A 25,630-nucleotide genomic window follows, 5' to 3' on the forward strand; every position below is an offset into this window, starting at 1 on the left:
CTTGTACAAGATCTGTTTTGAAGATGATATGTATCTGCGAACCCCTCAAAGGGTCACAATTTGCAATGCATATATCTGTCATAACTTGCGAAAAAAGTCAGCTATTCTTTACAGGATGAGATAAAAAAAACTGCAACAAAGTCAAACGCCATGATACATTTTTTTTAAATTTTATTGAAGGAAAGCAAAAAATGTCGGAAATAGCATCAAATTTTAGAATAAGATTAGATGTGTTCGAATTGGTCACCTTTGGCACGAATTATGGCCTTCAAACGGCCAATGAAACCGTCACTGCCCGAATGTTGCTCTGCGTTATTTTGGCCTATTTCCGAAGAAGCGCTTGCTCAAGGTGATCGACACTTTGGTATTTATTAGTGCCAACTTTGCTTTCCAAAATACTCCAGACACAATAGTCCAACGGATTGGTATAGGGAGATTTTTATGGCCATTGTGCGCTGGAAATGAAGCGAGGAACCTCATTTTGTAACCATTCTTGGGTGGCGCGTGCAGAGTGCGATGGTGCTGAGTCCTGTTGGAAGGTCCAAGGTCTGCGGCCAAAATGTTTGCGTGCCCGAGACTTTAATACACCCTCCAGAATATTTTCGCGATAATATTTGGCATTATTCTGATGCCACTGTCCATTAATATGAGCGGAGAGCGACAATCGGCTGTTACAGCGGCCCACACCATCACATTGGCACCACACCATCACATTGAGTTCTGGTTGCCAACTGAAGGTGCACATTTTCAGCTGACCCCTTTGGTAAGTAAACACGATTATTTGTTTGTTTACAAACTGCTAGACAACGAATGTTTCCTCATCGGAAAAACCAAATTCGGCAGTTCACCACTTTCGGCCAAGCGAAGCAATTCCTTAGCTCTTTTGAGTCTATTTTCTTTCTGTTGCGGTGTAAGTTCTTGCACTTTTTGGAATTTTAATGGCTTTACCCCGAGCTCATCTTTCAATATTTGCCGAATGGAATATTGCGATATGTTCAGCTCACGAGCCATTTTTCGGCCACTGTGACGCGGGTTTCGATCCAGTCGCTTCTTTACTTTTCGAACCATTTCTGCGGATGTTCTGTTTTCTTCCGTCCACTTCCTTGACGTCGGGCTACGTTACCAGTATCACGGTAACGAGCGATGGTACGAGACATAAAAAAATTATTCACATTGAAATGCTGGAGTGCTCTAATGATAGCCACTTGTGGTTCGCCAGCCAAATATAAATAAATCACATCATCCGCTTGAATTCCATCACGAATAACTTTTTTTCTGGAAAATTCTCACCAAAATGCTTTTTTAAGCTTGTAAACAATATAATGTGCTGTCACTGGAATAATTTTAACAGCTGTCGGACGAGTGGCTTTGATATGACTGCAGTCTGAAGTTGGTTGCAGTTTTTTTCATTTCACCCTGTATGTATATGGAAGCAATACCCGGATCTTAACCGATTTCAATATAATTTGACAATTTTTTTTTTGGTACCAAATTTCGCCTTTATGTCCGAATTTCATTGAAAGCAGATATACATATCGCGTTGGGTGCATCAAATATATGAAATCGGCTGAAAATATTCATGGGAGCTATATCCAAATCTGAACTAATTTCAATATAATATGGAAAATTTATTATTGTTCCAAATTCCGGTACGCATTCCAAAATTGGTTTTCTAGTCCATAAATTACAAACAAACAAACAAACATTTTCCTCTTTTATAGATATAGATTTATTTAGTCCCGATACGAAATGAACAATATTGGCCCATCTCTTTCGAACCTACTTAATAGAGGGTGAACAATTTCAATAATCACAACAGAAGTCGAAATATATTTAAATAATCGAACATTGGCTGAGGCTATACATCTGTCGGCAAAATCGACTGATATTTTTTTAAATTGTTTTTTTTTAACATTTTTAGTAATATGAATATTTAGAATGAATAAAAATAAATATTAAATATTTTATCCATGACATCTATAAAATATCCCTTGGCGCTAAGCAGGTATTTGTTTTGATCTAGTTTTCACTTTTCAACACACAACAAACATTTCTATTTCGCTTAAAGGGTTAAATCTTTGTCAGATGTTTACAGTGCTCTTACTCTCTAAATAAATCTTTCTCTGATTCAAAACAAAACAAATAACAAAAAAAATCATAAGAAACTTTGTACTCTCTCACTCTCTCTCTCTCTCTCTGCAAAACTTATGCTCCGGGAATGAAATGGAACACTGGCGCAGGTGCATTACAAATATTTATTTGTTTTTGCTATGTGACACTTAACGAAGCTGTGCTTGGTCTTCTTCTTGTACTTTATCATCCTCATCATCTCCATCACAATTTGTACCCTGTCGTTTCTGTTTTGTAATGTGTCGTTGTTGTTGTTGTTGTTGTTCGACATCTCTTCTAACGCATCATTATTTCACGATGTAAATATTGTCATCATTAATATGTTTTCGGGAGATGCTTTCACATACAACCGTTAAATGTTGATGGGAAATAAAAGAGAAAACGGAGAGGGTGGCTGGGATGGATTTCAACGGGCATAGTGAGAGAGAGTGCGAGTGCGAGTTAATGCATAAGAACCCAAAAACAAGAAAAAGAAAGGAAGACGTCGATGAAGACGAAGAACAAAGTCGTCTAGATGCCATCAATGTGTTGTTGACTACTTGGAATTGTGTTTTTGTGGTGGTTGCCGTTATTGCTGTAGCTGTTGTTGTTCTTATTTTATGATAATGATAATGTTATTGCTGTTTTCTGTATGTTGTCGTTCAACTCCCTGGAAGAGAGTGAGTGAGTGGGGGAAGTTGTGTGAGAGGGTGGCTAGCAAAGAAATAAAAGGGTGATTCTTATTTATGGTAGGGTGGGTGGCTGGCGGTGGTTATTTTGCACACAGCATCAAAATGTTGCGTTAATAAATCATCTGTTATAAAGCAACAACAATAAAAAAAGAAGAAAACGGAAAAAAGCAATAACAACAAATCAAGTAGAAAAAGAAAGTCACTGAATGTGGCAATCTCTAAACAAGGTGGGTTGTTGTTACTTAGGTAGGTACAACAATGAAATTGAAAGGGAAATTAATGAAATTAATAATTTTGTTTTGAGAAAAATTAATAAGATTTAAATATGAATATAAAAGGATTATTATTAAACATAAAAAACATTATGAAATAAATAAAGTAATAAAAAGGACAAGTCGAATTTGATATACCCTACATGAAATGTGGAAAAATCGTTAAAAATAGCATTTAAATCTCTAAAATCGGAGGCTGAATTAAATGTCAAGAATATAATTTTTTTGCATTACAAACTCGAAAAATAAAATGTAAGCAATTGCAATTTTAACATATCGTAAGGAACTAATTCAGGTGAACCTATTGCAATGCCTAAATATTGAAAACAAAAGTCGACTTTTATAGTTTTGCCATGAATAAAAAAAAATCGGCTTTAAATTTTGTTGAATCGTCTAAAATCGATTTTCGTATGAGCTAAATAAAGTCGACTTGGATTTTAGATTTTAAGGCGTTCAGATTTTTCAACAGATAATATAATCAAATTTTGGCTAGCAATATTAAGAGAATAAAAAATCAACACAAAAAACACGTTCACCTTGCTTCGTCTGAAAATGAAAAGTCGACAAAGAATTAATGATCTCGAAATCGAAAATCTATACCCAAAGTCGATTTTTGGATTTTTGCCACTCATGCTAAACCAAATACTGGGATTATACTGTAGGAAAATCTTACAGGGTGAGATGAAGAAACTGCTACCAACTTCAGACTGCTGTCATTTCTAAGCCACTCGTCCGACAGCTGTTAAAATTATTCCAGTGACAGCTCATTATATTGTTTACAAGCGTACAAAAGCATTCTGGTGAGAATTTGCCAGGAAAAAAATTATTCGTGATGGAATTGAAGCGTGATAGTGTGATGTCGCAATATTTGGCTGGAAAACCACAAGTGACTATCGTTGGAGCACTCCAGCATTTAATTGTGAATAAATCTTTTATGTCTGTTTAGCGGGTAGCCCGACGTCAAGGAAGTGGACGGAAGAAAACACAAAACATCAGCAGAAATGGTTCGAAAAGTAAAAAAGCGACTTGATCGAAACCCGCGTCGCAGTGGCCGCAAAAATGGCTCGTGAGCTGAACATATCGCAATATTCTATTCGGCAAATATTGAAAAATGAGCTCGGGCTAAAGCCATTGAAATTCCAAAAAGTGTAAGAACTTACACCGCAACAGAAAGTGGTGAACTGCCGTCTCCGATCAGAAAACATTCGTTGTCCATCAGTTTGTAAAAAAACAATATGATCGTGTTTACTTGCCAAAGAGGTCAGCTGAAAATATGCAATTTCGGTTGGCCACCAGAACTCAAGCGCTGGCCTTAATGATGGTATGGACCGCCATAACAGCCGATGGTCGCTCTCCGCTCTCTCGTATTAATCGATCGTGGCAGCAGAATAAATGCCGAATATTATCGCGAAAATATTCTGGAGGGTGTATTAAAGCCTTGGGCATGTGAAGATTTTGGCCGCAGACCTTGGAAATTCCAGCAGGACTCAGCACCATCGCACTCAGCACGCGCCATCCAAGAATGGTTAGAAAATGAGGTTTCTCGCTTCATTTCCAGCGCAGAATGGCCACCAAAATCTCCGAATACCAATCCGTTGGACTATTGTGTCTGAAGTATTTTGGAAAGCAAGGTTGGCATTAAAAAAGTACCAAAGTGTCGATCACCCCAAGCAAGCGCTTTGCCGGGAATGGTCCAAAATACGGCAGAGCAGCGTGTGACGGTTTCATTGGCCGTTTGAAGGCCATAATTCGTGCCAAAGGTGTCTAATTCGAACAAATCTAAACTTATTCTAAAATTTAACGCTATTTCCGACATTTTTTGCTTTCATTCAATAAAATTAAAAAAAATTAAAAAAATTTGGCGTTTGACTCTGTTGCAATTTTTTTATCTCACCCTGTATATGGCGGTTATACTTGTTGACAATTCCCTCGAAGACCCCGAATATCAACTTAAGATTAAGTCTTATCCAAATAGCCAATCGTTATAATTTTTACAGACACCATTCATTTTACCTCTCTTATCTGTCCATGTTTCATAGCCAACATCTGTAGAATGCGAAGACCCATTGATCGCCGATAAATATCGTTTCCTAATTCTCGGTCAATATGATAGGAAATCAAATGTTGTGATAAGGAGAAAGGTCTAGAAGACGTCCATGGCGTAATTTTAAGCATAGGGTGTAGTGGCCAATTTAAATTTACATGTTGGGCTCCAGATAGCTTTCGCCAATAGTTATATAAACACCTCCGGCAATTTTCTGTCCAAATTGACTTGAAATTTTGGGCGCCATTCCTAATCTACTCATGTTGCATGGCCAACACCTGTAGAAAGTCCTTGGTAGTTAAAGCTCGAAAATAAAATTTCGTAACTCGCGGTCGACAATTTATGATAGGAGAATAAATGTTGTGGTAAGGAGATATGTCGACGTGTAGAGGCCGTCCATAGCCTTATTTGAAGCAACTGGTTTTGTGGCCGATTTGAAGTCACACGTTGGGCGCAATATAGTGTTTAGCCCATAGTTTCTTAAACACCATCCATAATTTCTACTCTAATCTGTCCAGTTACATAGCCAACTGCTGTAAAAGGTTGTTGCTATGATTCGGTGGAAAATAAAGTTTCGTATCTCACGGTAAACAATTTTTGATATGAGAAAATTAAATGTGTTGTTAAGGCGGCAGGTCGACATATAGAGGGCGCCCATGGTATATTTTGAAGCATCCTATTGATTTCACACGTTGGGCGCCAGATAGTCTTTCGCCCCAATTTCCTATCTAATATGCCCATGTTACATACCCAGCATATGTGAAAGTTGCTTGGTATCAATAGTTGGAAAATAATGTTTCGGAACCCCCGGTCGACAATTTATGATAGGAGATTAAATGTTGCGATAAGGTGGCGTTGTGGTGGTGTGTAGAGGGCGTTCATGGTATCATTTAAAGCATCCAGGTTTGTGGTTGATTTGACATGACACGTTGGACGCCAGTTGGTCTTTCGCCCATAGCTTCAGAAACCCCATATTTTCAGCTCTGCTTATTTTACATAGCCAGCAGATGTAGAAGGTTGTTGCTATGGATTGCTGGAAAATAATGTTTCGTTACTTACGGTAAACAATGTGTGATATGAGGAAATTACAGGTTTTGTTAAGGCGGTAGGTTGATGCGTAGAGGCTTGACACGTTTGGCACCAGATAGTCGTTCTACCTAATAAAGAACACCTGCACTTTCCTCTCTCATCTCCCATGTTACATAGCCAGAAATTATAAGAAGGTGCCATACATCACTGGAAAGTAAATTTTCGTAACTCACTCTCAACAATTTAGTTAAGGATGTAAAATATGACGTTAAGGAGGTCAATCAACGTATAGAGGGCGTTCACGTTCAAATATCTGATTTTGTGGCCGTTTTGAGTTGACATGTTGGGCGCCAGGAAGTCCTTTGCCCATAGTTTCTTAAACACCAGCCGTATTTTCAGATCTAATCTGAATAGCCAACATCTGTAGAATGTCCATAGCCAACATCTGTAGAATGTCCTGGATCGTTGGAAAAAAAAAGTTTCGTAACTGAGGGTAAACAATAAGGTGGTAGGTCGACGTGCAGAGGGTGTTCACGGTATTATTTGAAACATTCGATATGTTGGTTGATTTGACTTTTCACGTTGGGCGCCAGATAGTCTTTCGTTTCAATTTCCTACATATGTGGAATAAGTTTTCGAAATTCACGGTTGATGGGATATTGGATATTGTTGTGATAAGGTGGTAGGTCGATGTGTATCATTTACAGCATCCAGTTTTGTAGCCGATTTGAGGTCACACGTTGGACGCCAGTTGGACTTTCGCCCATAGTTTTATAAGTGCCAGCCATATTTTCAGCTCTAATCTGAATATTTTACATAGCCAATATATACAATGCAGGTCCACGTCTTCGTATAGCCACCATATAACGGTACTTCCCAAAATTCGGTATTTTGATGATTTTAACGAATTTATTCACCGGAATTATTTCAAATTTGGTATTTGAAGTTCGTAATGGATACTACAGCCTAAGACAGAAAATTGTCTGTGCATGTTCACGTCTTCGTATAGCCCCCATATAACGGTACCTCCCGATATTCGGTATTTTGATGGTTTTAACGACATTATTCACCGGAATTGTTTCAATTTTGGTATTTGAAGTTCGTAATAGCTGCTACAGCCTAAGACAGAAAATTGTCTGTGCTGGTCCACGTCTTCGTATGGCCCCCATAAAACGGTACCTCCCGATATTCGGTATTTTTATGATTTTAGCGACATTGTTCACCGCAATTGTTTCAAATTTGGTATTTGAAGTTCGTAATGGATACTGCAGCCCAAGACAGAAAATTGTCTGTGCAGGCTTATGACAAAAGTTGTGTATGCAGGTCCACGTCGTCGTATAGACCCTAATATAACTGCTACATTCGGTATTTTTAAGATTTTAACAGAATTTTTAATGGATTTTAATTTTTTGAAAATTGCCAAATTTGTACCAAATGGTGGCTCGGCCGGAACTTACAGCTTTTTTTCTTGTTATTTCTTAATTTTTTTTTGGCTACATCTTAAGTTTTGTAAATTCTTTTCTAAGTTCTCTAAATTGGAAGGGCCATGACAAACTGCCAAATTATGAAAGAATTTGAGTGGTATCTGGACAGGCAAAGTAACTTCCCTTTATCCTGGATCTTTGAAAACCCAGAAAGCCTATTCGGCATAGTTTCGAAAACTTTGAATTCTACCCCATAATTGAAAGTGTTACAAATTCGTGAACGAAAAATAAACTTCCAAAACCCTGCATCACGTAGCGTTGTGTAGGGGAGGTGGTGATAACAACATGTGTGTAATAATGAATGGTTAAACTTAGAGCTCCCTTCTCCCTCCCTTAAACAGAAAAAGGAAGAAAACCCTGCTCGCTCTCTCAATGAGAGTAACTTTCTCTCTTTCTCAGTGTATTTGGTTTAAATAAAGCTGTGTATGTGTGCATGTGTACGTACCTTTGTTACAAAGCACACAGCTGAGCTGAAACGAAACACAGTGACAGAACCCAGGAGCAGCATCCAGCCAGCCAGCTAGACAGCATCCATTATCGTGTGCCAGAAAGAGCCGTAGCAAACATTTAACGAATTTCATAGACGACGGTTGTGTGCAGTGTTGTAAGATAATCGACTTCTTTGGATAACACACAGAATATAACAAAAAAAAATAAAGCAAAAAAAAAAAAAACATCTAGAAAAAATTGTATATTCCCCATAATTTTTGAGTGTGGAGAGAAGAAATCAAATCAAATCACATAGCATGAAAACCAATTTCAATTTTTAATAACAAAAAAAGAAAAAAAAAGAAATCGATCCATAAACGCGACACGGCAAAATTTCCATTCCAAAAAATAAAAAAAATATCATCTGAAAAAATAAAATGTCTAAAGAAATAATTTATTAAAACCACAAGTAGAAAAAAACGAAACGAAAAAAATAAGAAAACTGCTACGAAAACCGAACCGAACGACCGATATCCTAGCAAAAATTCAGCGAGTTGAAAGGTGAAATGAAAACAATTTCTGTGTTTTTTTTTTTCTTGTGTTCTCGTCTTGTGTGTGCTTGTGTGCAGTGGAGAAAAAGTGTATCTACTTTTGTGAAGAAATTCGAAAAATATCCCAGTTTTCCAAATTGGAAAAATTAAGAAAAGCGCAAAGCAATTCAAGAGGAGATTGAAAAGTATTTTAAGCTGCCGAGAAAAGTTTGCACCAAAAAAATACAGTTTGAAAGTGAAAAACTTCATTAAAAATTAAGGCGTGGTTTTGTATTTTTGTGTGGCCCGAAGAAAAACAAGGGAGCTCTCAAAATAAACGACGACAAACCAACTAAAAATTACTTCAAATGCAGTTGTCCTGGAAAAAAATAATAATCCCAAGAAAAAAAAATTAAATCAAAAAATAAAAAATAAAATATCCTTAAATTTATGGCAAATGAAAACGGGAGGAACATATAGAAAACGAGGAAAATCTTTAATATATATTTTCCCCATGTACATACAGACACACTTTTAAACGAATATATACACATACAAACACTCACACACACAAACTTTGTAACATACATAAATGCATAAAAGCATCTTCTTTTAACTCGAAAGTTATAAATGTGCCATTGTCTGTGTGTATGTGTGTGTGTGTGCGTCTGTATTCATAAACATTATTTTATGCATAAGGCTAAAACATGAGTGTCTGTGAGTGTGTGTTTGTGTGTATAAAAAACATCTCTTGTAATATTTCCCAGCTCTGTTCAACAACAAAAACACACACAGAGCAGCTATCATTACAAATTCGTTGGAGGTTTTCTTCTTCTTGAGCAACATTTTCTTTTGTGTGACATCTTCAAAATTGTAAGATGATATACTCTCTGGGTCTCATACTCACACACTCTCTTTCTCTCTGCCTTTATGCTCTCACTCCTTGTATGACGGGGTTTCGTTTGCTACATTTTGGAACATCATTAACCACCTACACAAAAGGTGTTTTTATTAAGCCCGAGTCCTAGGGAGAGAAAAAATGGGGAGAGAGAGAGAGCGGCAGAGTGAGAGTACAGAATCCTTTTTGACAGCAAATTGACGCAAATGCCAAAACACAGACAGACAATAAACAGAAATTATGAATGAATTCTTAATCCTTTGATTCGTGACAGGAAAAAAATATTGAATATCTTGGAAAAGGATATTTTTTTCAAATTTAAATGGAAAAATAAATCATTAAATTTCTTTTGAGCGGAATTCGAAGTTTATATTTACTCATTTTCGTCTACTCTGAAAAGATTATAAACTTCCCAACAACAAAAAATATTAATGATAGCGGCAACAATATCAGTGTTGCATTGTGTATTAATTCCTCTTCTTACAAATACATCAAGAAATTAAATGTTAAAGAATGGTGCATACTTTAAGGCGTTACACAAGACGGCTTAGATGAATCAAGGAAAAATGGAATGATTTTTTTAAAAATCGAATCAAATACATTCGAGCAATGAAAAACGAATATGTCGGACAGACAAATTACCTCAGAAGATTTTCATCTCCGAAATTCGGTCTAGGTTGAGTAGAAATATTACAATTGCGAAAATTGTATATAATCGGTAATAACTGAATTTTTATACCCTACATCATCCTGTGGAGAAGGTATTATACATTTCTTTTGGGCAAAAAAATTGGAAAGCCTTGAAATATTGGTCCTAGACAAACCATGTAGAATATCAGTGTTCCTATATCGCCAAGCTGAGTCGTTTTAGCACAAAAAAATGACTACTATATTTACGGCTGGGTTCAATCCCCTTTGATACGGCCAAAACGTGCCTCATCGAAATAACTGTTTTACACCATAGCTCTCTTTGGACAAAATCCATTTCAGGATATTTTTTAGAATTCAGGATCTAGCGATGTCCGTATATCTGGCTGGTGCACCACGATAACTCTCGAAGGGAGTATTACGGGCAAAATCGTTTCACTCCTTCTGGTACATCACCCACAACGGGTCAAAATTAAAAAAAAAATAGATATTTTACTACACAGAAGGAGAGAGAATTTTGCTCCAACTTTGCAAATCCTAATATTTTCATCAGTGCTAGGTTAGATGCGAAAATGGACAATATCGGTCCACACCATCAAGTAATTCCTCCCCAAAAGGGTCAATTTTGAATAATTATGATTCTTATAAAATGTGATCTAAGAGTTCGAATGTCTTCAATTTACACAATATTTTCATTAATCCAAGGTCTGGTGTAAAAATGGAATATATCGGTCCATTTCTTCTGGTATCTCCCCCACATAGGGTCTAAAATTTTGATATTAATGAAGCTCATAAAACGCGAAATTAACATCCGAATCCATTCAGACTTAGTACATCTCAAATTTCAATCAACACGAGATCTGCTAAAAGAATGGTAGAGATCGGACCATTATTTTTGGTACCTCCGCAACAAAGGGTCAAAGTTTTGAATAACCAAAACGATCATAATATCCGAAATAAGCATCCGGTACTCTTCATATTTCACTCATACCATTATTTCTACTAACACAAGATTTGCTGTGAAGATAGGATACATAGGCAAAGACTTAAAATGGTAAAGACTACACTATCTAGAATGACATATCATGGCAGAGGCATGTTAATATAAAAACCACAATTACAGAAACGAATGATGAATAAAAGTTTGAAAAATCCAAAAAAAGGGATTTCAAAATTGTATTCCATAGGCCTTTCCAATAACTTGCTTATTGCCTTAGCGTTTTAAATCAGTTTACATTCGTAAATATGATGTTATGATATCATAAAAACAGAGATATTTTCACAGGGTTGCCATATTTTGACTGTGTCTTGTCCTTTCTTTATACTTCTATGTCTTTGACATAGGTTGACACTTTTTTTGGTGCCTCCCCCACAAAAGGTTCAACATTTTGAATATCCAAGTTTCAGACTTGGTACATCTCAATAGTTCCATCAAATCAAGATCTGTTATAAAAATGGTAGAGATCGGACCAATCTTTTTGGTTCCTCCCACACAAAGGGTCAAAATTTGAGTCCAAAACATATTAATTTAGGTTCTATACGAAATGGAGAATATTGGCCCATTCCTTCGGGACCTACTCCATAGAGGGCCAATAACTTGAATAATCAAAACAGAAGCCAAGATATATTTAAATAATCGAACATTGGCTGAGGTTATACATGGGTCGTCAAAACCGGCTGATACTTTTTAACTTGTTTGTCTATACATTTTGGAATCTGTCAAAAGAGTAAATAATGAAATCTTGGAGCATGATACATCTATGCTCAAAAATTTTAATGCTCAAAGTTCAGGCCTTAACGGAGACTGCTTCCAACATGCAGAATTTTTATGACTATTTCAAAATTTGGACTATTTTCAAAATGTCCTCAAACGGGCAATCCTAAAATGTATAACTTACAAAAACATATTTTGAAGAGGCATATTTTTGGCCATATTCAACGATATGTACTCTCTATAAACATAAAGCCGAGGGAGGAGAAATACAAGGATAAAACATAAACTCAAAATAGAACCAAAACAAGATAAGGGTATTTTTATCTTTCCTTAACATAAATCAATGAGAAAAATTAAAAGGATTGATAAGCATATTTGGAAATTTGAGATAAAAATAATAATAATAATAACTAAATAAATAGAAAATGGTACCTAAATTGTACCATAAATTGAGTGCTTTGTAGAAAATCGTGCGCAAATTCGTTCGAAAGTTAGAGTGATTCCCGTAGGCCTTAAAATTTTAAGCTGATCATAAATGTATATACTTTGTTGGGTCTTAAGTGATTATTTTGATGAGTTACAAAGGGAAAACCCTCCTTTTTATCTATGGTAGAGAGTATAAACATATTAGTTGTTAAGTTAAGAGAAAATTCAAAGAGGGAGATTAGGTTACACAGAGACTATTTCAAAAAATGTAACCCAGACAAATACCTTTATGCAAGTTATTCAACATATATTGCCAAGTTGCTTAAAAATGTTTTCGGAGAGTGGTTTAAACAGTTAGTTTAGCCATTAGAACTCAGCTTTCATAAATGCGGCCCTCTTTAGCAGACAGTCCTTTGAAATTTAGCTACAAACATTTTGAACGCAATCTGTTCTAGAAGATATAAGGCGTACGATAAGTCTCTCAGGGATAACATCGGTTGGGTTCAAACTTGTAATATTTTTCCCATTTTTAGATCGAGTTGGAAGATGGGTAACATCGGCCTTCTCCTTTTTTTTAGAATATCACGCAAAATGGTACACATTTTTTAAAGCATAAAAAGTCTGATATTATTCAAACTTAGCATATAAGAATGTTTGCTTCTGAATGATGCGAAAATGGCTAGTGTGGAAATAAACAATACCAATTTGCAGCTTCTTGGGCATGCCAAAAGGGGTATATGCTCTTATAAAATTCAAAATGATTCTCCTAATTCAATTCAATACTACAACAATTATGTTCAATACTAGATCTATCAGCAGGGATATGTATGTAACTCCATTCCTCTATTAAGAGCATACAAAAACAAAATGACGTTGTAGGAGTTTCCACCAAGGGTTGATATATTAAGGGATGAGGTTTTTGAAATGCATGAAAATGATCCACAGTTCTATTAAAAATCAAGCTCAATGATGAGGCCAATTTCCAACTCGGTGGCTCCGAAAACGTAAAAGTTATTGGCGAGAACGAGCGGCACAATAGTTACTATATACAGGGTGAGATAAAAATGCAACGAAGACAAACGCCATAATTTTTACTTTTTTTTAAAATCTTAATGAAAATGTCGGAAATAGCATCAAATTTCAGAACAAGTTTAGATTTGTTCGAATTGGTCACCTTTGGCACGAATTATGGCCTACAAACAGCCAATGAAACCGTCACATTCTGCCTGAATGTTGTTGTCTGCGGTATTTTGGTCCATTTCCGGCGAAGCGCTTGCTTGAAGTGATCGACACTTTAGTATTTTTTAGTGCCAATCTTGCTTTCCAAAATACTTCAGACACAATAGTCCAACGGATTGGCATTCGGAGATTTTGGAGGCCATGAAGCGAGAAACCTCATTTTGTAACCATTCTTGGGAGGCGCGTACTGAGTGCGATGGTGCTAAGTCCTGTTGGAATGCCCAAGGTCTGCGGACAAAATGTTTGCGTGCCCACGGCTTTAATACACCCTCCAGAATATTTTCGCTATAATATTCGTCATTTACTCTGATGCCACGGTCGATTAATACGAGCGAAGAGCGACCATTGGCGGTTATGGCGGCCCACACCATCACCATGACTGGCGCTTGAGTTCTGGTGGCCAACCGACCTCTTTTTTCAGCTAACCTCTTTGGCAAGTAAACACGATCATTTTGTTTGTTTACAAACTGCTGGACAACGAATCTTTTCTCATCGAAGACGGAGAAAACCAAATTCGGCAGTTCACCACTTTCGGCCAAGCGAAGCAACTTTTGGGTGTATTTTCTTTCTGTTGCGGTGTAAGTTCCTGCACTTTTTGGAATTTCAATGGCTTTACCCCGAGCTCATTTTTCAATATTTGCCGAATGGAATATTGCGATATGTTTAGCTCACGAGCCATTTTTGGGCTAATGCGACCCGGGTTTCGATCAAGTTGCACCAAAATGCTTTTGAACGCTTGTAAACAATATAATGAACTATCACTGGAATAATTTTACCACCTGTCGAACGAGTGGCTTAGAAATGACAGCTATCTGAAGTTGGTTGCAGTTATTTCATCTCACCCTGTATATATTTTTTGATTCTGGTGAAAGTTTCAACATAACTATTTTTAACTTGTTGCAAGCCACTCCGTTTATATATAGAATAAAAGAAAACATAAAGACAAGTTTTAAACATATCGGAGTAACCAATATGTGGGGGTTATATGTAGACTCGGATCTGTATACGCGATTTTTTGTTACAGGTCGTAGTACCCATTATGAACTTTCATTACGAATTTGAAACAATTCCGGTGAACAATGTCGTTCGTATCATAAAAAACCGAATATGGGGAGATGTCGTTATATGGGGGCTATACAAACTATCATTACGAAGTTTGAAAAAATTCCGGTAGAAACATCGCTAAAATCATCAAAATGTCTATGAGGGATATACCTAAACGTGGATCTATATAGCCCATTTTCAATACCAAAGCACGCATTTGGGTAACATTTTATCTACCTACTTCATTTCGTTCGGAAGTTAGATTGATTTCCGGACAGTCGGACGGACATCGCTAAATCGACATAGAATTTTATGCTGATCAAGAATATACATAAACTTTGTGGGGTCTAAAATGTATATTTCGAGGTGTTACAAACGGAATAACAAACTTAATATACCACCCTCCATACTGCACCATAGGGTATAAAAAATTACATGCGAATGGGCCACAAGACAAGAGAGGCATGTTTTCATTGGCAAGAAATATTTTGGTGAACAAGAATATATATTTTATGGATATTAAACAAATATATCTCTGTGTATAAATCATTAATTCCAGATCATAAAAATTGGGTGTATAAAAATATTAGTTTTTTTAATTTTCTCCCTGAATTTAAATGTTTACTGCAACTTTCAGATCTATAAGTTCTTCTCTGAAATAAACAACCTCTCTTTTAAGCAAATTTCTTTAATTTTTCTTTTTCATTTTGCTTTTTCAAAAACCTCAGAAGTTTTACGAATCGGCAATCCTTCCTTTTTCAACTTTATCTTTCTGGAAAATCCAGTTGCAGCAAAAATTTCACAACAATTTTTCTAATACCAAAAAAAAAAAAAAAGAAAACAAGAACATGAAATATAAACACAAAGTTTAACGAAGAGTAAAACCCCCCAACAATGGAGAGTGAGAGAGTTCAAAACAACAATAAAAGTTTACGTATTGTGTGGTTTTGGTAGTAGTATGTGTGTGTGAGTAGACAAATAGCAACGAGTAGTAGCTATTAACCAGGTAACGAGTAGAATGTAACTACTCGTTGTGTAAAATATTACAAGAGAGCAACTGAAAAAGAGAGAAAGACAGAGAGAGAGCAAACATTAGTAAACAATTGTCATCTCTGGATTTCTCTCATTTTCTGTCACAGCATTTGTTACAATGATATGAAACAATTTTTGTGATGTTGTTTTTCTCATCTCCTGAAAACGGAACGAAAAGAAAATTAAAAAAGAACAAACCCCGTAAAATGAATAATCACAACGAAACAGACCAAACCAAACCAAAGAAACATGGGAATAACAACAAATAATGCCATAAGCAACTGTCACTTTTACCTTAACTCAAACACACGAAGGCATACACACACTCACTCACGCACACATAGAAATGTATGCCAAAGCAATCCCAACATACCAAAATGGCTTGAGATTAATATTACATTAAGCTTTTGAACATAAGCCTTAAGCTTGAGAAAATCTTGAGAAAACATTGAAAAATGAACCTTATTTATAAGCTTATACTTGAAATTGTAGAATAAGCTTACAAAAATAATATTATAATAAGCTTATTTTTGTAATAGTATATAATATTATTATTTTTTTAATTTTTAATCATTTTTCACATTTTTTTTCTTAATGGACATCCCAGTAGTCACTGCCTCATGTGGCCTTGATACCCTGACGCTTTCTTCTCCCTTATTTGAACTTCTGCATCTCTTCCACTAAGACTACACATCTATTGAATTCCTTCAACTTTTTTGATGCTTCCAATCTGAAATGGGATTGGAATAATTTATGTGAAAGATTCCCGGATTTATTATTCATGCATACCTTAAGGGTTCGGTCCAGAAATGGGTCCTAAATTCGCGTGATTTTGTTTTCTGCCAAAGAAAATAATTTCTTGCTGACAATTTTCACAAAAAATCAAAACTAATTTGTCAACAAGGGACAGATTTGAGAAATGTTTGTGGAACATAAGTGTTTCTCAAGCATTGTTGAAAAATAATATTTTTATAATATTGTTCTCAAGCTGCATTGTATTTTTGGTATGTTGGGATACAAATACAATGTTAGTGGTTGTGTTACACATACACATAAAGTGGGATAATTTGGAACACATTTTCGAAAAAAAAAGAAATGAAAAAGAAATTAACTGACAGCAAAACTTTAAAAAGGAAACTCCTTTTCATTAAAATTTTTTGGGAAAATAATTAAATGATTTAAAAGGCAAGAAGAAGAGTGAAAACGAATTTAGCGAAATTCTTAATAAAAATTTGATTTTTTAAATCCAAAAAGCCGTATATTTGGACGCTTCACCACACCCTGAAATTAATTCTTAAATATTACGACCTTTGGTGAATTTATGATGCAAATTTAATTTAATATTCGAGAGAGTTTTAATCGGTTCTATGTCTCTCTTAAAGTCCACAATTTATGTAAATGATACTAACCATAAATGCAAACTTAATTTAAAAAAAAAATCGAAGTAAATTAAAATTAGTAAAAATGGGTGCCAATTTTGCACCTGTCATCTGATTGATATTCAAATCTTTTTTCATCTTTTATTCAAAGTCTTAAGGACGGCACGAGAAGAGTGAACCAAAATTCGATCAAAGTTTGATTAGCAAAGTTTGTTCCAAATCACATAAAGAGTTGTCGTGCTCACAGACGGCTAGACAGGCTCAGTCCAAAATCCTTAAAATCGATTGACAGCTACAATTCTTAGCAAGGCGCTACAGGACCTGCATACAGTGTTTCCTGCATGAGTGTGTTCTGTCTATTAACACTTCATATTACAAATGGCTCGGCTAGGAAATGTGGCCAGAAATCCAATTGTACCCTACATCACTTAGTGGTAAGGGTATTATGTCTCGTGCATTTGTTTGTAACCCGTAGTAAATTTTGAGGATCTTCATAGAATCACTTTTATTCTGAGTCTGAACCGTCCCCCCGTCCATGCATTTTTGTGAAAAAAGGCAGGTCACATTTATTATCCGATTAAGATGAAATTTTCCAAACAATATTTGTTCGGCCCTAGGACAACCCCCATTTAAATTAGTGAGAATCGGTTCAAAATTAAATATAGCTCCAATATATATCTTCAACCGATTTCAGGTCTATTGTGCACTAAATGGCCAATATCAGTTCAAATGACTTGAATTTTGGCACATCCGAACGAATTCAGTCTAGAAGCAAGTACATCAAATTTGGTGAAAATCGGTTCAAATTTATATATAATCCCCATACAGGGTGAGATGAAAAAACTGCAACCAACTTCAGACTGCTGTCATTTCAAAGCCACTCGTCCTCTCCGTTCGTATTAATCGACCGTCGCATCAGAATAAATGCCGAATATTATCGCGAAAATATTCTGAAGGGTGGCCTTGGGCACGCAAATATTTTGGCCGCAGACCTTGGACATTTCAACAGGACTCAGCACCATTGCACTCAGTACGCGCCACACAAGAATGGTTACAAAATGAGGTTCCTCGCTCCATTTCCAAGGCACAATGGCCACCAAAATCTGCGGATACCAATCCGTTAGACTATTGTGTCCGGAGTATTTTGGGAAGCAAGGTTGGCACTAAAAAATACTAAAGTGTCGATCACCTCAAGCAAGCGCTTCGCCGGGAATGGGCCAAAATACCGCAGACCAACAAATCTAAACATATTTTAACAATTATGGTGTTTAACTTTGTTGCAGTTTTATTATCTCACCCAGTATATATATTTAACCGACTTCGGGTTTAATGTGCACCAAACCGTCAACATCTACCAAAATGACCTGAATTTTGGCACATCCGACCTAATTCAGTCTAGAAGCAAGTACATCAAATTTGTTGAAAATCGGTTCAGATTTAGCTGTAGTTCCCACATATATGTTACATCCGATTTTCTCTTAAAGTCCCTCACATTCGTAATATGTACTCCACAACAATGATATGTGTTTACAGATATATTATAAAGCTCAGAAATACCTATGCCAAATTTTATCAAGATCGGCTCAGATTTTGATATAGCTCCCACAGGTTTATTGGTAAATTACGGCTAGTATCAGTCCAAATGAATTCACTCCATTCAAGACAAATGTTTCCATTTTTTCGAACGTCTGCCAATAAACTTATCGATGTGTTAGAAGGTCTAGCACATCGGTCAGTATATTGAAACACAGGTTTATATCTTCCTTAATTGGACCTTAGTAGTTTACCTGCCTAGGCTTTTTATTATAGATCTATTGAATAATGTTGAATTGAGCCAATTTAATTTTCAACCAATTGTTAAATTCGACTGTGACCGTTTTACCCTAAACCTATTACGATGGCTCAGAGATATAATGGTTTTCTGATACCCTCTAATCCAGTACCACGTTAATACATTGTTCTGGAGAAATATAAAAAGTTAAAACGTACCAGTCGGTTTTGCCGTCACATGTGTACCCTCAAGTATGATTATTCAAATTGTTGACCCTCTATGTAGTACGTTCCGAAGAAATGGGCCAATATTGACCATTTCGTATCTTACCTCAATAAATATGATATAAATGCTGGAACGTGCCAGCAAGTGCAAATGAATTGAAAATTTCACCCATTTTGGCTGAGGTGTCACTCATTTTGGCTAGGTGTGCACCATCCAAAGGATTTGCAAAGTTGGAGCAAAATCGGTATATACAGTAAATACATTTTTTTATACCCTCCACCATACTATGGAGGGTACATTAATTTTGTCATTCCGTTTGTAACTCCTCAAAATACTCATATCAGACCCAACAAAGTATATATATTCTTGATCAGCGTAAAATTCTAAGTCGATTTAGCGATGTCCGTCTGTCTGTCTGTCTGTTGTAATCACGCTATCTTTCGAATGAATTGAGATAGGTGGCTAAAATTTTGCACACATGTTTATTTTTCCAGTAGGCAGGTTAGGTTCGTAAATGGGTCATGAAGGTCCACGTTTTCATATAGCCCCCATATAACGGTAACTCCCGATATTCGGTATTTTGATGATTTTAGCGACATTATTTACCGGAATTGTTTCAAATTTGGCATTTGAAGTTCGTAATGGATACTACAGCCTAAGACAGAAAATTACCTGTGAAGGTCCACGTCTTCTTATAGCCCCCATATAACGGTACCCCCCGATATTCGGTATTTTGATGATTTCAGCGACATTATTTACCGGAATCGTTTCAAATTTGGGATTTGAAGTTCGTAATGGATACTACATCCTAAGTCAAAAAATGATCCATGTAGGTCCACGCCTTCATATATCCCCCATATAACAGAACCCCCCAATATTCGGTATTTTGATGATTTTAGCGACATTATTTAACGGAATCATTTGGTATTTGAAGTTCGTAATAGATACTGCAGCATAAAACAGAAAATGGGCCATGTAGGTCTACGTCTTCGTATAGCTCCCATATACCGTACCCCCGATATTCGGTATTTTGATGATTTTAGCGACATTATTTCCCAGGATCGTTTCAAATTTCGCATGTGAAGTTCGTAATGGATACTTCAGCTCATGCCAGAAAATTGTCTGTGCAGGTTCACGTCTTCGTATAGCCCCCATATAACGGTACCCCCTATATTCGGTATTTTGATGATTTAAGCTACATTATAAACAGATTTTTCTTCAAGTTTCGCATTTAAATATTGTGATAACTTATGACAAAAGTTGCCTATGCAGGTCCACGTCGTCGTATAGGCATTCGGTATTTTAAATATTTTAACAGAATTTTTAACGGATTTTATGTTTTTGGAAATTGCCAAATTTGTACCAAATGGTGGAGGGTATTAAAAGTTCGGCCCGGCCGAACTTACAGCTTTATTTACTTGTTTTTGCAAAATTTTGACCTTTTGTGGGTGAGGTACCAGAAGGAGAGTAACGATATATCCCATCGTCACACCAGATTTTGGTTTAACAAAAATAATGAGATGTGTGTAATTGACAATTGGACTTTTACATCACATTTTATAAGGGTTATAATTGTTCAAAATGTTGACACTTTGTGGTGGAGGTACTTGATGGAATGGACCGATATTGTCCATTTTCGCAACTGACCTAGCTCTGTACAAATATCAGGATTTCCAAAGTTGGAGTAAAATATTTTTGCAAAATGTTGACCTTTTGTGGGGGAGGTACCAGAAGGAGTGGACCGATATTGCCCATCTCCGAACTCGATCTATGTTTGATAATAATATTACGATGTGAGAGAGAGTTATCGTGCCCACCAGCCAGGTAAATGGACGGACATCGCTAGATCGACTCCAATTGACCTAAAACGGTTTGGTCCAAAGGGACCTAGTCTAAAACCGTTATTTCGATGAGACACGTGTTGCCCGTATCAAAAGATAGCCATATGGCTGATGGTATAACTACCGAAAATCCAATAAAAACAGGTATTTTGTCTACAAAAGTCCTGTAAAAGGTGTTCTTCCTACAGAAGACTTGTAAAAGGTATTCCATCTATAGAAAACCTGTAAAAGGTCTTCGGTATATGGAAGTCCTGTAAAAGGTCTTATTGCTATGGAAGACGTGTAAAAGGTCCTCTGTCTCTATAGAAGACATATAAAAGAAAACACGAAAAGGTCTTCTATCTTTAGAAGACAAGAAAAGTTCTGTAAGAGATTTCCTGAAGGGTTTCTGTCCATAGAAAACCCTGTCAAAGGTCTGCTGTCCAGAGAGGACCTGTAAAAGTTCCTGTCCATAAAAGACCAGTAAAATGTCTTCTCTCTTGATGAGACCTATAAAAAGTCTACTGGCCATGTAAGACCTGTAAATTTTCTTCTGTGTATAGGAAACCTGTAAAAATAAGCTATAAAAGACCTGTAAGGTCTTCAGTTCACAAAAGAACTATACCTTTAGATTCATTAACATAACATAACATTTTGCAGCCGGATTTTTTTCTTGTCAGAAGAGTGTATGTGGATACCTTACCAAGATACCTTCTGGCCAGAGAAGACCTGTAAGAGATCTCCTGGTATAAGACCTGTAAAAAGCCTTCAAGCCCTAGAAGTCCTGTAGGTGGTCATCTTCTAGCCATAGAATGCCTGTTAAAGGTCTTCAAGCCATAAAAGAAAGGTGTTCTAGCCTTTGACGACCGACAAGAGGTTTTATATCCATAAAAGACCCTTAAAAGTTCCCCTTAGAGACCTATTAGAGGTCTAGTCAGATAAGAAATATATCAGATGTCTTCTGGACAAAGATGACTTGTAAGATGTTTTCAGAGAAGACCTGTAGGTGGTCTTCTGGCCAAAGGAGACTTGGAAAAGAAGAAGATCTGTGTGGGTTTTTTTTTTTGGTTATAGAAGATCTGCAAGAAGCCTTCTGGCTAGAAACGACATTTAAAAGGTCCATAAAAGACCCTTAAAAGTTCCCCTTAGAGACCTATTAGAGGTCTAGTCAGATAAGACATATATCAGATGTCTTCTGGACAAAGATGACTTGTAAGATGTTTCCATAAAAGACCTGTAAGTGATCTTCTGGCCAAAGGAGATTTGAAAAAGAAGAAGACCTGTGCGGGTCTTTTTGGTTATAGAAGATCTGCAAGAGTTTTTCTGGCTAGAAACGACTATCTATAAGAAATTTTCTGGCAAAAGAGGATCTGTAAGAGGTCATCTGGCCATAGAGAACCTATAAGAGATTTTTTTGGTCAAATAGACCTGTAATAGGTCTTCTGGTCTGACATGTATAAGGTCTTCTGGCCAGAAAAGATCTGTGTGATTGCCTGTGTGAGTTTTTTTTTTGTGTTATAGAAGATCTGCACTTGTAAGCGGTCATCTGGCCAAAGAGAACCTGTAAGAGATTTTTTGGTCAAAGAGATGTGTAATAGGTCTTCTGGTCAAAGAGGACATGTAAGAGGTCTTCTGGTTAGAGATGAAGAGCACTTGTAAGAGGTCATCTGGCCAAAGAGAACATGTAAGAGATTTTTGGTCAAAGAGACGTGTAATAGGTCTTCTGGTCAAAGAGAACATGTAAGAGGTCTTCTGGTTAGAGATGACCTGTATGAGGTCTTCTGGCCAGAGAAGATCTATGTGAAGTGTTGTTTTTGTTATGGAATATCTCTAAGAATTTTTTTGCTTAAAGAAGGCCTGTAAGATATCTTCTGGCCATATAAGTTTTGTAAGAAATATCCTGGCCAGAGAGGTATTTGGTTTGGAGAAGGCTTCTAACAGATCTCCTGGCAAAGAAGACGTGGAGACCTGTAAGAGGTTATATTGCAAGATAATAACTGTAAAAACTCTTTCGATCAGAGAAGACCTGAAAGAGGTCTTTTGTCGGTCTCATGGCCGGAAAAGACTTGTAAGTGGTCTTCGGGCCAGACAAGAGGTTTTTTTTGTATAAAGACCTGTAAGAGAGGTTTTTGGTTTGGAGAAGGCTTCTAACAGATCTCCTAGCAAAGAAGACGTGTAAGAAGTTTTCTGGCCGAGGAGAGAGGTTATCTGGCCGGATAATAACTGTAAAAGCTCTTCCGATCAGAGAAGACCTGAATGAGGTCTTTTGTCGGTCTCATGGCCGGAGAAGACTTGTAAGAGGTCTTCTGGCCAGAGAAGAGGTTTTTTGGACAAAGAAGACCTGTAAATCACAGAAGATCTTCGCACATCTGCTTTGTCATATCTCTGTCCCGTATTTGTGTCATAACTCTTCTATCCAAGATATACTTTTACTACATTTTGATATGTTCCTCCCTCCCCCCTCAGGTGATATGTTCCTCCCGTTTCTTAAAAACAAAACATCTCCAATATTTATCCCAAACAACTAATAACAAAAATTTACAACAAAACCAAAAACAAAAGTGAGATATAAAAACTGCACTGAACTTTTCTAAAAACTACGAAAATTGAATCTCGCAACTTCAAAAAACATAATTTAACACCTCAATTTATTTCTTCCCCAATATTAATTACATTTTATCAAAAAACGAAAAATAAGACCCCGACTAACTCACAGGTAGAACAAAATATTGCATTTCGTATCGCGGCTTAGAAAGATAACCACAAAAATACCGACAAAAACAACAGCAGCAACAAAAAGAAGTAAAAAAAATCACTGAAAACTAAAACTTCGACAATTTCGAAATAGGAAAAACAAAACCCAACCCAAACTGAAACTAAAACTTACACTCACTCATCACTAATTAAACGGAAACCCCAAGAAAACCCTCAGAAGTAAAAACAACAACAAAAATCAAGAAAACTAAACGAAAAATAGAACGAGAACGTAGCAAAAAAAAAAAAAGAGAGAAACCCGCTAAACTAAATTATCCAACTTCTAAAGTGTTTCGTTTAAATATACCTCAAGTCATCCCAACAACTGATATTTACTAATACTCACTCACGCCCGTACTCGCCAAGTCACTTGCAAACGATAACAAACCAGAAGACGAAAGGAGAAGCAACAACAACAACAGCAGTAGCAGAGAAATAACAACCACACAAAAGTAAAGAAAACAACGACAGTAGCAAATTCTTTCCTCTCCTCTCTCTCTGAACAAGGCAACCACCACTGAGAACTTAACTTTTACTACAACAAAAGTATCAGCGGCAGCAACAACAAGGAGAACAGCAGTTACCGTCACATATACACGCACACAAGGACAAAAGCCACAACGCATCATGGGTAACAAAGAAAGTGTCGATGCTGCTGCCAAATTGAATGCCGAGGCCTGGGCTCATGAGGTATGTAATGTGGATGGATGAACGGATGGTTGTTCTCCATTCGAAATGTGCATCGGGGAAGAATCTTCCAAGAAAATTTCAAAAATGTTCAGGGTATTTCTAAATTTTTATTTTGGTATTATATTTTGTATCATATGATAGTATGTATCTGAAATACGTAAAGAACGTAATCCTACTGCTTGTGGTATACACCTCTAGGATACCAAATAGCCATATGGCTAGAGAGGGTATATATCATTTGATACGGCCAAAACGTGCCTCATCGAAATAACGGTTTTAGACCCTAGATCTCTTTGGACCAAGTACGTTTCAGGACATTTGTAGTCGATCTAGCAATGTCCGTCCGTCCGTCTGTCTGTTTGGCTGGTGCGCACAATAACTTTCGAAGGGAGTATCCGATTTGATCCAAACTAATATTTTTGTCAAACTTAGGTCGAGTTCGGAGATGGGCAATATCGGTCCACTTCTTCTGGTACCTCCCACAGAAAATGTCAAAATTTTCAAAGAATATAATTTACTGCACCGAAAAATTAAGTATAATTCGATTTTGCTCCAACTTTGCGAATCTTAATATTTGCATCAGTGCTAGGTCAGGTGCGAAAATGGATAATATGGGTCTACTGTATCAAGTACCTCCCCCACAAAAAGGGTACAAATTTTGAACAGTTATAACCTTTATAAAATGTGATGTTAGAGTCCGATTGTCTTCAAATTTCACACATCCCAATATCAACCACAGATCTGGTGTGAAGATGCAATATATCGGTCGACTCCTTCTGGAACTTGCCCCACAAAGGGTTAACATTTTGAATATCCACGAAGCTCATAAAACACGAAATTACCATCCGATACCATTTAAACTTGGCACATCTGAATATTTCTATCTACACTGAATCTGTTATAAAAACGGTAGAAATCGGACCATACCTTCTGGTAACTATCCCACATAGGGTTCAAGATTTTGTAAAACAAAACGCTCAAAGAAAGCGAAATAAGCATCCCACTATCTTCAAATTTCACACATAAGATCTGTTGTGAAGACATTATATATCTGCGAACCCTTTCTGGTACCTCATCCACAAAGGGTCACAATTCTCAATACTTTTATCTGCGAAGAAACTCAAACCTATGACAAAAAAACTACTTGCCAGTCCACGTTTTTATATAGTCACCATAGAACGATACCTCCCGATATTCGGGCTTTTGACGATTTTTGAGACATTATTCACCGGAGGTGTGTCAATTTTCGTATTAGAATTTCGGAATTGGTACTTAAACCTATGCCAACAATTTTTAATGTATTCGTATTCGGTATCTTGATGATATTAGAGACATTATTCAATGGAATTGTTCCAAATTTCGTACTTAAAGTTCATAATGGGTACTATGACAAAAAATTAT

General features: G+C 36.5%; 1 long non-coding RNA gene across 1 annotated transcript; it reads left to right on the forward strand.

Moving 5' to 3' along the window:
* The first annotated feature begins 8,141 nt into the window (after positions 1–8,141).
* Positions 8,142–23,967, forward strand: LOC109613674 (uncharacterized). Its single transcript, XR_002195138.2, has 2 exons — positions 8,142–8,620; positions 23,502–23,967. It is a non-coding gene; the product is annotated as an uncharacterized LOC109613674 (long non-coding RNA).
* Positions 23,968–25,630: the final 1,663 nt, after the last annotated feature.

Source organism: Musca domestica, unplaced genomic scaffold, assembly GCF_030504385.1.
Source record: "Musca domestica strain aabys unplaced genomic scaffold, Musca_domestica.polishedcontigs.V.1.1 171, whole genome shotgun sequence".
Taxonomy (NCBI): domain Eukaryota; kingdom Metazoa; phylum Arthropoda; class Insecta; order Diptera; family Muscidae; genus Musca; species Musca domestica.